Source organism: Malaclemys terrapin, chromosome 4 (genome assembly GCF_027887155.1).
Source record: "Malaclemys terrapin pileata isolate rMalTer1 chromosome 4, rMalTer1.hap1, whole genome shotgun sequence".
Lineage (NCBI taxonomy): Eukaryota > Metazoa > Chordata > Testudines > Emydidae > Malaclemys > Malaclemys terrapin.
The window spans coordinates 86,198,948-86,211,555 of NC_071508.1; the positions used below are offsets into that span (position 1 = coordinate 86,198,948).

A 12,608-nucleotide genomic window follows, 5' to 3' on the forward strand; every position below is an offset into this window, starting at 1 on the left:
TTTAATGTTGGAGGTGCAGGCACATAGCCATCCTGCCCCAGCTGGATACTAATGTTGCCTACTGTTTCTTTCCCCTGCTGGGGCAGGGACTTCCCATGTGACCAAGTGTGTTTGCTTTGGAAAGCTCCAGAAGATACCATATAACAGAGATTGCAAGCTCCATGCAGAGGAACCAAATACACCCCCACCTCGATATAACGCTGTCCTCGGGAGCCAAAAAATCGTACCGTGTTATATTGAACTTGCTTTGATCCACCGAAGTATGCAGCCCCGCCACCTCAGAGCACTGCTTTACCGTGTTATATCGGGTCACGTTATATTGAGGTAGCGGTGTAAGTCCAAATTAAGTCTCCTTAAATTGTTAGCATAAAATAAGTGGATTGTGTGTGTTCTAAACTAGTAGATATAATTTTCTAGTGCTGGAATTCTGCACAGGATCTTGCAAATTGCAGAAAGCCCCATACCCTGCAAACCTTACCAAGTCCTGTATGATTCATGGGGCAGTTATTCAGTCCTGGGAAGGGTTGGAAACCTTGTGGATGAGCTCAGCTTAGGAAGTGTCATGAAAAATGGATTTTGCAGAAGGATTTGGGGGAGATGAAGGGCTCTTCCTCACATGCAAAGAGTGAAGCAGTATGTGCAGAGATGGGTATTTAAGATAAGGAGGTGAATGGGGTGGGGAAATGTAAGAGGAAGTGAAAGTAAAAATGTAGGCAGAGGTGGAACGTCTGCAAAATATTGAAGGTGAGGACAAAGTGCTGAAAATTGAAGGAGAAGAAAAGCAAGTGAAGGGATTTAGAGGAAAGCGGTTGGGGGCAAGGTCGGTCTCTTTCTCTATCTGTATAAAAAGAATTGAATTAAAATGGGGGGAGGGATAGCTCAGTGGCTAGAGCATTGGCCTGCTAAACCCAGGGTTGTGAGTTCAATCCTTGAGGGGGCCACTTAGGAATCTGGGGTAAAATCAGTACTTGGCCCTGCTAGTGAAGGCAGGGGACTGGACTTGATGACCTTTCAGGGTCCCTTCTAGTTCTATGAGATAGGTATAGCTCCATATATTTATTTATTTTATCAGTGATTCTCATTTCACCAATGAAAAGCTGAGTCAAATATTTACTGAACATTAACCTCAAACTCTGCTTTCTTTAACCTTTTCCTAAGCAGTCTCATGCTATAACTTTTGCCTTTGTTCCAAATACTTTACGTGCTTTGGGGCAGAAAGGGCATACATGTCCAGAGTTTCCTTTCATATTATTTTTTCAGTTCTCTGAATCCATATATTTAAAGTGAAATCTCAATAAGTACTTACACATTTTATTGCATGCTAGGAACTATTTGATGTTTTTGAAAACTAACCTTGTCTTGAACTGGAAGAACCTGCTGAAGTGGGATCAGAGGAAATGGTTACAAATCAGATTATACTTCTGAAATCAGGATCGTTTGCTTGGGTTTTATTTAACTAAGCGCACACTAGTCTTCAGCAAGAGTTCATCCTCTGGCACAAATCCAAGGCTTCCCATATGCATCTCTCCCGTTGTACAGACTTGCATAGCGAATCAGAAAAATTAGTCATAGAAGTATTGACAAGAATATTATGATACGTGTGCCATGGATGGAAAATGTGATAAGAAATGTCATTTCTCCTGAGATGCTTTCATTGGGATGGGGAGGAGGGGAATGGCAGCGGGGGAGACTTGTAGGGTTTTTCTTACACAGCCTGAAGAAAATTCTGTAGCTAAAATGGCATCTGACCTTTATTTCTCCATGTAATAGCCAGCTTGTTCAGTGTAATGCAGACAAAGAAATCTTGCTGAAAGGAGTGGCCTTGGTTCCTCCAAGTTAATATACCTCAGTGGCCACATGTAAGCTAATAGGGCTAATCAACCAGCGATGGTGTACACCTACCTTTTTTATTGCCAATATTATACTTCTGGTGAACCCTCTAAAACTCAACATGTGTGAAATTGCAGATTTGCATAAAAACCTATTCGCTGCTTGTGGGGGAGGATGGAAAATCTGGGCACTGCTGCACACAGAATTAGGATTTTTCCAAGCTGTGATGTTACCAGTTTAAAGACAAACATGAAACCACTTCAGAAATGACTTCCCTAGAAGTCTGCAGTGACCTCTGTGGCTAGATTACCGAAATAGGGACTATGGTAATTTATCAACATGTAGTTGCGATGCACTTTTGAAACCACATCTTAACTATATTAACAGCTCTTTTGTTGTACTAGGTGATACCATTCTTACATAGATATCTGTATCAGACTAAATAGTTAACATTAAGCTTATCAAACTTCAGAAAAGGGGCTCTTTCCAAAATATTCCTTTACATAGATCTAGTGTTAATCATCTGCCTCTTCTGAGACTTTGCTGTGGCTTGTCCAGCAGGTTTGGGATAGAATTGTCATTCCCTAATGGCTATATTTTACCATTTATACTTGAATATGTCTGAGTAGAAGATTACAGGCTCTTAATCTTTGAGAAGGCTTTCTTGATTCTTGTGCTGCCCTTTTCCCCAATTCTGGGTTGCTGGCGTGAGTCTGAAAGCAGGATTATTGTGTTTTCTTTTTAGAAGGTGGGGTTTTTTTTTGGTATTGCCACAGTCATCAGGCTATTCCTTTATAGAATCATAAAAATGTAGGACTTGGAAGGCTCTTTGAGAGGTCACCAAATCCAGCCCTCTGCACGGAAGCAGAACCAAGTAAACCTTGAGCATCCCTTCTGTATGTTTGTCCAATCTATTCTTAAAAACCTCCAATGGTGGGGTTCCACAACCTCCCTTGAAAGCCTGTTCCAGAGTTTAGCTACCCTTATAGTTAGAAAGCTTTCCTAATATCTAACCTAAATCTCCCTTGCTGCAGATTAAACCCATTATTACTTGCCCTTGTCTTCAGTAGACAGAGAACAAATTGATCACAGACCTCTTTATAACAACCCTTAACATATTTAAAGACTGTTATCTGATCCCCCTCAGTCGTCTTTTCTCAAGAGTAACATGGCCAGTTTTTTAAGCTCTCCTCAAACCTTTTATCATTTTTGTTGCTCTCCTCTGGCCTTTCTTCAATTTGTCCATATCTTTCCTAAAGTGTGGCGCTTAGAAATGGATGCAGTATTCCAGCTGAGGCCTCACCAGTGCTGAGCAGAGCAGGACAGTTACCTCTTGTCTTACACCCGACACTCCTGTTAATACACACCAGAATGTTAGTCTTTTTTGCAACTGCATCACATTGTTGACTCCTGTTCAGTTTGTGATCCACTGTAGCCCCCAGATCCCTTTCAGCAGTATTATCACCTAGTCAATTATTCCCTATTTTGTAGTTGTGCATTTGCCTTTTTCCTTCCAAAATGGTGGTGTACTTTACATTTGTCTGTATTGAATTTCATCTTATTGAATTCAGGCCAGTTCTCCAATTTGTCACGGTCACTTTGAATTCTAATCCTGTCTTCCGAAGTGCTTGCAACTCCTCGTGGCTTGGTGTCATCTGTAAATTTTATAGTCATTCTCTGTACTCCATTATCCAAGTCATTAATGAAAATATTGACTCGTACCAGACCCATGACTGACCCCTCCAGGATCCCACCAGATACACTTGCCCAGTTTGACAACAAACCATTAATAACTATTCTTTGAGTATGGTCTTTCAACTAGTTGTGCACCCACCTTATAGTAATTTCATCTAGACCACATTTCCCTAGTTTTCTTATGAGACTGTCAAAAGCCTTACAAACAATAAGTTCTATCACATCTACAGCTTCCTCCTATTCACTAGGGCAGTAACCTTGTCACTGTCATGAAAATTTTCTGGTTCAGCAGAAGCTTCCTGGGTCAAGTTTTGCCCCCTATTCCAGTATATAGTTAAATCAAATTAAAGGGCACAGCAGTGGCCCGACATACTGGTGTGGAACAGAGCAGCTCCGACCTACTGACACCTTCAGGGAACATCTGAAAGTCTTTTTGGATAGTAGCTGTCCTTGCGTATTTACTACGGTATTCCCCCTACTATGGTAATCCGCTAGCACCAGTGTTTAGTGACTAGTGAATTCTGTCTTTCCCCGCTACTGTGTATGTCTGCATAAAGGCAGGCTAGGCTCTGTGTTTTAAGAATTTGTTTGCTACCATAAGTCAAATCTTTCTGCTTCCAGACTAATTGTGAAGTTTGACATAAGATTGCAAGGGCAGGTGGGAATACACGCAAGAACAGACTAGCTCATCCCCAAGAACCTCAGCTCACTCTTACCAAGAGGGAAGAGAAACAGAAGCCATATTCTCCCATCCCCACTGTCATTATGAAGGCACTGTGGGTCTGTCTTTAGCGTTTCTTTAACCCCATTCTGTTAACACTGGCTCTTTGCAGGTTAGACTCTCCCCATCCCACTACCCCCAAAAAGGGGGAAAACCCTATCATGTTGTTGTGATAATGCTCTAAATTCCACCCTCCATTCCAGCTGCAAGCTCCAGCACTGGAACATTGTTAGCATGCCCTGATTCTTAGCCATCTTAGTCCTTTGCTGTGTCCACTAGTTTGTTGCATATTCTCTAGATACGTTCTCTTCCCCTCAGAAAATATCTCTTGTTTCAGTAGCCTCAAACCTTTTGTTCAACTCCATTCATTCTTTAATCCAATCTGTTAATTTTAGGTGGAGTCCTGAATTAATGTCTTCTGAGCTGAGACTACCCTGCATTTTGTCAGCTGTAGTATTTGGGCTGTTTGCGCTCCCATGTAAATTGACTGTAACCTGCTATGGTTAGGAGCGATGTGTTGGGGGTTTATTTACTGTATTTATTGTGCTCCAGAGTGACTGGTCCCACAAAGCTGAGAAGTCACTGATTCTTTCTTCTTCCCCTTCACTCTTTTTCCCACTCCCCCTGCCCCCCCATAATTGGGTTCTTATTATGGTATTCCCACATTTTGGTTTTTTGGGATGGTATCCTGGTATCCCATAGTGCACTTACAGAGCTCCATACATCTGGCAAGTTGATTATATGAGTGGTAAAGTGCATAGAAAGCTTCCAGATTTGGAGAATTTGTGCAGCTTGCAGCTGATAGTGCTGGCATTGGGGACATCCAGCCTCTCTTCTTTCCTCATTGCAGATTGGAATGTCTGCACATCAGCAAAGAGGTACAACTAAACACGCTCTTGTTGCTGAAATTAAAAAGGTACCTTTAATTTTAAAGGGTCCGCATCCCAAAGGCCTTTTAAACCAGAAATCTGATTCCTTTGGAATAATACATATTGCATTATTCATTTATTTTTAAGATTGACTGGCTGAATTTTGCTATTCATTAAGCAACAGTAGCCAAGCTTCTTCCAGCTCTGCTGGTGTATATTTCTTCTGACCTATAATGCCCTGTTTCGCTGCAGCAGGATGTGTGGGAGTGCTCTTTGTTGAGTTGCTGCTAAACTGTTGGGCCATCTGCAGCTATAATATTGACAGTGTTTAAACAGTTCTTTACTGAATATGTTAAAAAGACCATGGCTACAGCATGTCTAATTGTTCTCATCAACACAGGCATGACAAGACCATGGTATAACGGTTAGCTGGTTCTCAACACTGTTTAAACATTAATTTCTTGGCGCCTGTCTATGCTGAAATACAATTGCAAGAGTCCCAGTAAGAACACTGTTGTCCCTTGACAAAGTTAAGCATTGTCCTGTTTTGTAGTGTATACAGGACTGGGACTAGGCTAAATCCTTGGACAGCCCTAATTATGCTGCATGGCAAGATGGAACCATGCTTTTATTGGGTCAAACAATAACCATATTCTAACGGGCTTCCTTGACATACATAGTTGCTTGTGAGGTAGTTTTATGAAATGAGCAGCTACACCCTAGAGAGTAGGCTGAGGCCACCAAAGTAGTCTTAATTTCATATCCAAGTGTATGCACTGCAGTTTGTAAATGTGCAGAGCTAGCATGTTAGCTGACTGGCATGTAGAGAATTGTGAATAGACTGCATTAGGTTTTTTAAATACTCTCCATACTTACACCTAATTTTGAAGGGCAAGCTGGATGATTCAAAAGCAATAGAAAATACCAACTCTCCTTCAGTACCGTTTCTCTTGAATTTGTCTCAATGGAGGGGTAAGTGATTGGGGGAGGTATCAGGGCAGAGGTTGCAGAAGTGTATTATTAAAGGCCATGGTATTGCTATGAAAGAAATGGTTGTTAATCAGAGGTGGAGATCTTGTTAAGTGTGTGTGTGTGTGAGAACTATCTCTAGCACAGCTAAATATGCTTTTCTTCATCCCCTTTAGTTTACCTAGTGGGGCTGTTTGTTGTGCAATATTGTCCTAGCTGGGGGGGAACCCAAATCTCTAGTTGAAAGTAAAATACAGAATAAATGACTACTTTTTTCTCTTGAACAACGGGCCTTAAAGTGGGAGGGTCACAAGGGAGGTATGTTGCTATCTGGAGACCACTTCGGCTCAGGTATGAAAGTTAAACAGTAACATCTGTCTGCCAAGAATAAGCATTCTTATCAGTAAAAAGCAACAGAGGGTCCTGTGGCACCTTTGAGACTAACTTGTCTTTCATCTGAAGAAGTGAGGTTCTTACCCACGAAAGCTTATGCTCCCAGTACTTCTGTTAGTCTCAAAGGTGCCACAGGACCCTCTGTTGCTTTTTACAGATTCAGACTAACAAGGCTACTTGACACTCTTATCAGGTAGGCGGGGGAAGTGAATCAAGGTGGTTTGGCTGTATGGTAAACAAAACTTTCCAAAATCCTGCCCCCCTTGAAAGGAACTGTCATTTGAAGACTAGGTGATAACAAATGTTAAGCCCTTTGCCCTTGTTCAAAATGTTTGCCTTTACTGTTGGGTGGCGCATTTTGAATAAGAGCTTTCCAATTGCTGCCTAAACTGCTTTAGAGCTACAGATGGTAGCGGTTCTTCCATATTTGCATCTGTGTATGTTTTTAGTTGACTCTTAGGCGGATGAGGGTAACTTAAGCCAGTAATGCTTTGAATAAAGACTCATGTGGTGTGGCTTTCTGGAGGCTCTGTGTAAGGTTGCCTTCAAATGGTAGGGATAAGAGGCTGAACTTTCTTTTTGTGTGAAAGAAGCCTATGTGCAGCCATTCCTCTCTCCAACAAAAGATAGTTTTTGCTTTGCAATTGTTCCGTTTCTCTTGAGCACCTGACCAAATAGCACTTTAGTGTCACCGATCTGCAGTTACATAAGTCAGTCTGCTGCTGCTTTCTCTTCCTCCCCACCTCAAATATCCGTTATGCTGGGTATATTTTAGGACTTGAGACTGAGGGGCTAGCCATGCAAATGTGTTTGACTGATTAATTCCAGGCCAGTGGCTTTTTCAGAACATATATGAACTAGAAAACTGCCTGTCCATTATGATTCACTTTTAATTGCCTGAACTTGGAAGAAATGCCTATTGGGAACGTTGGAGGATTGAGGAGATTTTAGCAAATGAATTTAATCGTTGTCTTCCAGTAAATCACCTAGTCTAAAGATGCAATAAGTTAGCTGTTTTGGTAAAAGAGGAGGATTTTTGTCTTTAAAAATAAAGCCCTGAGTTGCATATCAAATTCACAAATTGAAGAAAGTAATAATGGAATTGGGTAAGTGCCTTTGAAGAATGGATTCTGTGTTTAAAAACTGGTTTTCATGATGATTGATAACTCCTTTAAGTCATGTAGCATTTCAGCAAACCTTAACTTCCCAAATGGAGTGGAACCTGTTTGTCTTAGTGAATTTTACAGTGCCTTATGACAAACAAAACCAACAAAGTCCACAATCCACTCGCAAGTTCCACAAGAAAATAAAGTGGGCCATTAGACTTATTATCCTGGTCAAAATTTGGTAAATGATGCTGGTTCATATTTTTCAGTATAACTTGTTTGGGTGGTCAGATATTCAGAGCTCATCAGTGTAACATAGGTGGGACAAAACCTACCTCTAGCCTGCCTTTAATATGCCACTCTTGCAATAGTGACCATTGTAATTTGTAACTCCATACTCAGTCTCTCCTAAACATGCTGCTGTTTGGAGTACAGCGTGACCAGCCGGAGATGGGAATGGAAGACCTATTAAAAACAAAATAAATTAGCCTGCTGTGTACAAGTAGTGATCCTATAATTTCAGTAGCCTTTATACAATTAATCATTGCACTGTGAGGAAGGAACCTAGTCTCTAAGGGCATGTTTACATTGCAGCTGGGAGCAAGCCTCCCAGTCCAGACTCTAACTAGCATGCTAATAATAGCTGTGTAGACACTGCAGCTCTGGCAAGCCAGCCAAGGCCAAGCCGCTCGATTCCCTACACTTGAACTTGGGTGTCCAGCCTGAGCCTCCACCAGAGCTGCAGCATCCACACTATGTTTTTTAGCACTCTAGTTCAAGCTCCACTAGCATGAGTCTGTCTGCCCAGCTGGGAAGCTTGCTTCAGCTGCGGTGTAGACATACCCTAGAAGGTAAGAGACTGCTTTAGGATACCTGCCTAAGAAGGGAGCAAGGCATGTGCAGATGCCTTGCTCTGGTTTCTCTTCAGATCATATAAATCTTTCGCCTTTTACTAAAGATTTCCATGGAGAGGAACATTTATACACTTCCCCCCTCCCCCCCCCCCCCCCCAGTTCTTTTTGCCTCTTTAACAGGGATTGCAGGCTTTGTTCACTTCCTATTGAGCTAAGACGGGTCAGCTCTACCTGGTGAAAGTTCTCTTGCTCTTCTGCTTCCTGGTTTCCTCTAAGGTGAGCAGGGGAGTGCTGAGGAGGGGGAGAAGAGATTCTTGATATATAATAGACACACACACACACATTCTGCTAACACTGAGTATGAGAGCTGTTGTGGTGCCATACAGTTTGCAATGGTTTTTGCAGGTCCTGGAAAGCACGCAAACAACTTTCCCCTTTTTGCCAGTATTTCAGGTACTGTATACCTGGAAAGTAACCTGGATGCTTGACAGCCAGCTTCCCAGGGAATTGGAGAGTTGGTGTTGCTGAAGAAATGTGTATTACCATACTACATTACAACTTACAGGAATGCTACCACATTCTGTTGCTGTAGAACATAGCACTATAGAAACGGGGGGAGTACCGGATGGACATGGGACAAGTTTTGCCCAAGTATGGTATGTTGGGCAGCTCTGAAACAGTTAAATGCCCTGCATACGTGAGCAGTACGTTCCACTGAAAAACGTGTCTTGCCATTGAACCAGCTTTTTAGTGTGTGGTGACAGGAAAGCCCCACCTTTAGCTAGCTGCTCTTAACAGTATTCAGGAAGTTTGGCCTATGCTATTCTCATATCTATTGTCTTTGTGTTTTTGCATTAAAAGGGAAATCTAATCTCGTGTAATATTTCTGTGGAGGATCAGGACAGTCTGAGTCAACCTGGCTGTGTGCTCTTAAGCAATCTTGTGAGAAAGCAAAACAGAAATAGGAGCTTCAATAGTCCCTGCTTTCTGAACTCTCATGTCTCTCCCTGAGCTTCTGAAAGATCTCTGGGCCTGAATAATTCAGAGTTCTTGAGCTGCATGCAGAGTAGCCTCTTGTGGCTACGAAAAGGTGAGAGACGTACTCCAGGAATAAGCGGTGCACACTTGATGAATGCACATTTGAAAGAGGGCAGTTGGAAATGTTGCTGTTTCCTGTAATGGTGTTACTACTTGTCTTCCTTTGATGTGACCTTCTTCTAAAATCCTTGCTATGCAATAATATAGTGGGGCACAGAGGAACAAACAAAAAGCGATTGTGTCCGTCTCTTCTCTGGTGTGGCCTGTTTCCTCTCACTCTGTTCTGGGTTTTCCGTCTCCATTTCCTCCCCTGTTTGGAAGGTTAGGGCAGTGAGAATTTGACCCAACTTAAAGGCTGTACCTAGCTTGTAGTGTAGGCGTGAGAGTCCCAGCTCACGTAGATCTACTCATACTAGCTCTCATCTGAGTTTGCATGCTAAAAATAGTCGTGTAGCCAGGATAACCTGGGCAGCGGCAGCATGGGCTGGTTGTCTGAGTTACATACCTACAGGGTTTGTGTCGATTTGTACTCCGGGCAGCTATCCTGTACCACCGCTTGGTGCTGCCCATGCTGCTGCAGCTACAGTACTATTTGTAACGTGCTAGTGCGAGTATGTCTCCGAAAGCTCGGACTCGCACTCCTAACTCCTAGTATAGGGGTAGCCACACTTGCGGGTCTATTTAGAGGAGAGTTTCAGGTAATTGTTTGCAACTTCACAGTGGGTCCTCCCTGATTAGTCACTGACTTTTCATCTTTCTGGAGGAGCTGTACCAGTTTAACAAATTGAGACCTGTGGTGGTTCATCCAGGGCCTCCCGGTCTCCTGTTCAGATCTCTTCTCCAACCTGCAGCGGTGACTGGCCTGCTCTAAAGCACAGCCTCCTCTCTCTGCAAGATCTGTGTTGGGAGCATCTCAGGCCTCAGTCAGTCATGCATGCGCTAATCACCGTGGATTTGGGGCACAACAGGGTCCAGCACAAGGTCTTATCAATAAGGAAGGAAGGGACAGTCCCAGTCACCAAAGCCTGAAGTAGCAGTACAGCTTAGCAAAACAACAGGTAGGAACCACTGGATTAACAAATATTACCAGCCAGTGCACTTCTGGTGCCCGGAGCTCCTTTTAAAATGCTTGCCTAGCTGTTCAGTGTGTGGTTTTTCTTTTTTAAATTGCAGTATGTAGTTTACATAGAAGCCCAACAGTTGGGCATCTTTGTCTGGCTTCAAGAGAGTTGAGGAATAATTTTCCTCCTATGACTCAGACTGCTCTGCAGCTGTGGTGCACACATGGGTTTTTTTTCTTCCTCTTTTAGGTACATACCTTCTTTTTGTGTCTTGTGTTCATTCTGAAGCTCTTCTTCCCACTAGCTTGACAATTACATTTCATAGTGTCTGTGAAGGGATTTTCCTTTTAAACTTCTACATGGCACAATTCTTTAAGCAAGTGAAAGGCAAGATTGAGCATAAAACTGCTGAGAGCTCTTTTCAGATGCAAAATGAAGTTATTGATTAAGGGCTTTTACCTTTTGAACTCCCGGGATGCTCTTGTTCCTCTTTCTGACATGTCTTTTTGGATGTTGGATGGGCAAGGAGAAAGTGAGGGAGTTCCAAGCCTGATCAAAATTAAGCTGATTGTTTGACCTGAGACTAAATGGTGTCTTCTATCCTATCAGCTGAGACCCCTGAGCTGACTGTTCTTCATTTTTGTGTGCCTAGTGCTGGAGGTTCTCTGTGGAAGGCACTGTGACGGGTTGGCTCACAGAAACCCCCTTGGGAGCTGCCACCCGATGTGCAAAGACTACCCCTGCTCCTGTTTTCCCTGCCAGCTCAGGACTCCAGCACCCTGTCTTGCTGAGCCAAACACTCCAGTCCGCTCCAACACAGACCCAGGGTCTGAATCACTTGCCCCAAAGCTGCAAGTTTACCTGAAAACAGCTCACAGAAGTGTGCTTGTCTTTAGCACTCAGATGCCCAACTCCCAATGGGGTCTAAACCCAGATAAATTCGTTTTACCCTGCATAAGGCTTATGCAAGGCAAACGCCATAAATTGTTCGTCCTCTATAACACTGATAGAGAGAGATGCACAGTTGTTTGCTCCCCCAGGTATTAATACATACTCTGAGTAAATTACTAAGTAGAAAGTGATTTTATTAAATACAGAAAATAGAATTTAAGTGGTTCCGAGTAGTAACAGACAGAACAAAGTAAGTCACCAAGCAAAATAAAATAAAATGTGCAAATCTATGCCTCATCAAACTGAATACAGATAATCTCACCCTCAGAGATGCTTCAGTAAGTTTTTTTTCTCAGACTGGACGCCTTCTAGGCCTGGGCACAATTCTTTCCCCTGGTACAGCTCTTGTTGCAGCTCAGGTGATAGCTAGGGGATTCTTCATGATGGCTCCTCTCCCCTTTGTTCTCTTCCACCCCTTTATATATCTTTTGCATGAGGCGGGAACCCTTTGTCCCTCTGGGTTTCCACCCCCCTCACTGGAAAAGCACCAGGTTAAAGATGGATTCCAGTTCAGGTGACATGATCACATGTCACTGCAAGATTTCATTACTCACTTGCCAGCACACACACATACAGGAAGACTCAGAGGTAAACACAACCATCTGCAGACAATGGGAGTCATCAAGATACCAAACCATCATTAATGGCCCAGACTTTACATAATTACAATAGGCCCTCAGAGTTATATTTTATATTTTTAGTTTTAGATACAAGAGTGGTACATTTATACAAATTGGATGATCACACTCAGTAGATTATAAGCTTTGTAATGATACCTTACAAGAGACCTTTTGCATGAAGCATATCCCAGTTACATTATATTCACTTATCATGTTTTTATAAAACCATATAGACTGCACAATGTCACAGGCACTTACCTCTGGAGCTTACTCCCTGCATATCTAACAGATGCACACCTGCCTCAGCAGAATGTTATTGATTGCAGGTAGAAGGGTGTTAAGAGGTTATGGTTTTTTATAGTCTTAGTCACAAATGCCTTGAATGACAATGCAAAGTTCAGTTTTCCCTTTTAAATTGCTACACTGACAAAACAGCAAATTGACTATGTCCAACAAAGCCAAATGTACCAGATAGTGCTATCATCACTCTTTATCACTATG

General features: G+C 42.5%; 1 protein-coding gene and 1 pseudogene across 1 annotated transcript in view; both read left to right on the top strand.

Annotated features, from left to right (window-relative positions):
- SUSD6 (sushi domain containing 6) overlaps nt 1–12,608 on the top strand; it is a 116,326-nt gene that overhangs the window by 26,026 nt on the left and 77,692 nt on the right. The gene's annotated exons all lie outside the window — the stretch shown is intronic.
- LOC128837518 (U5 spliceosomal RNA) lies at nt 8,498–8,565 on the top strand (annotated as a pseudogene).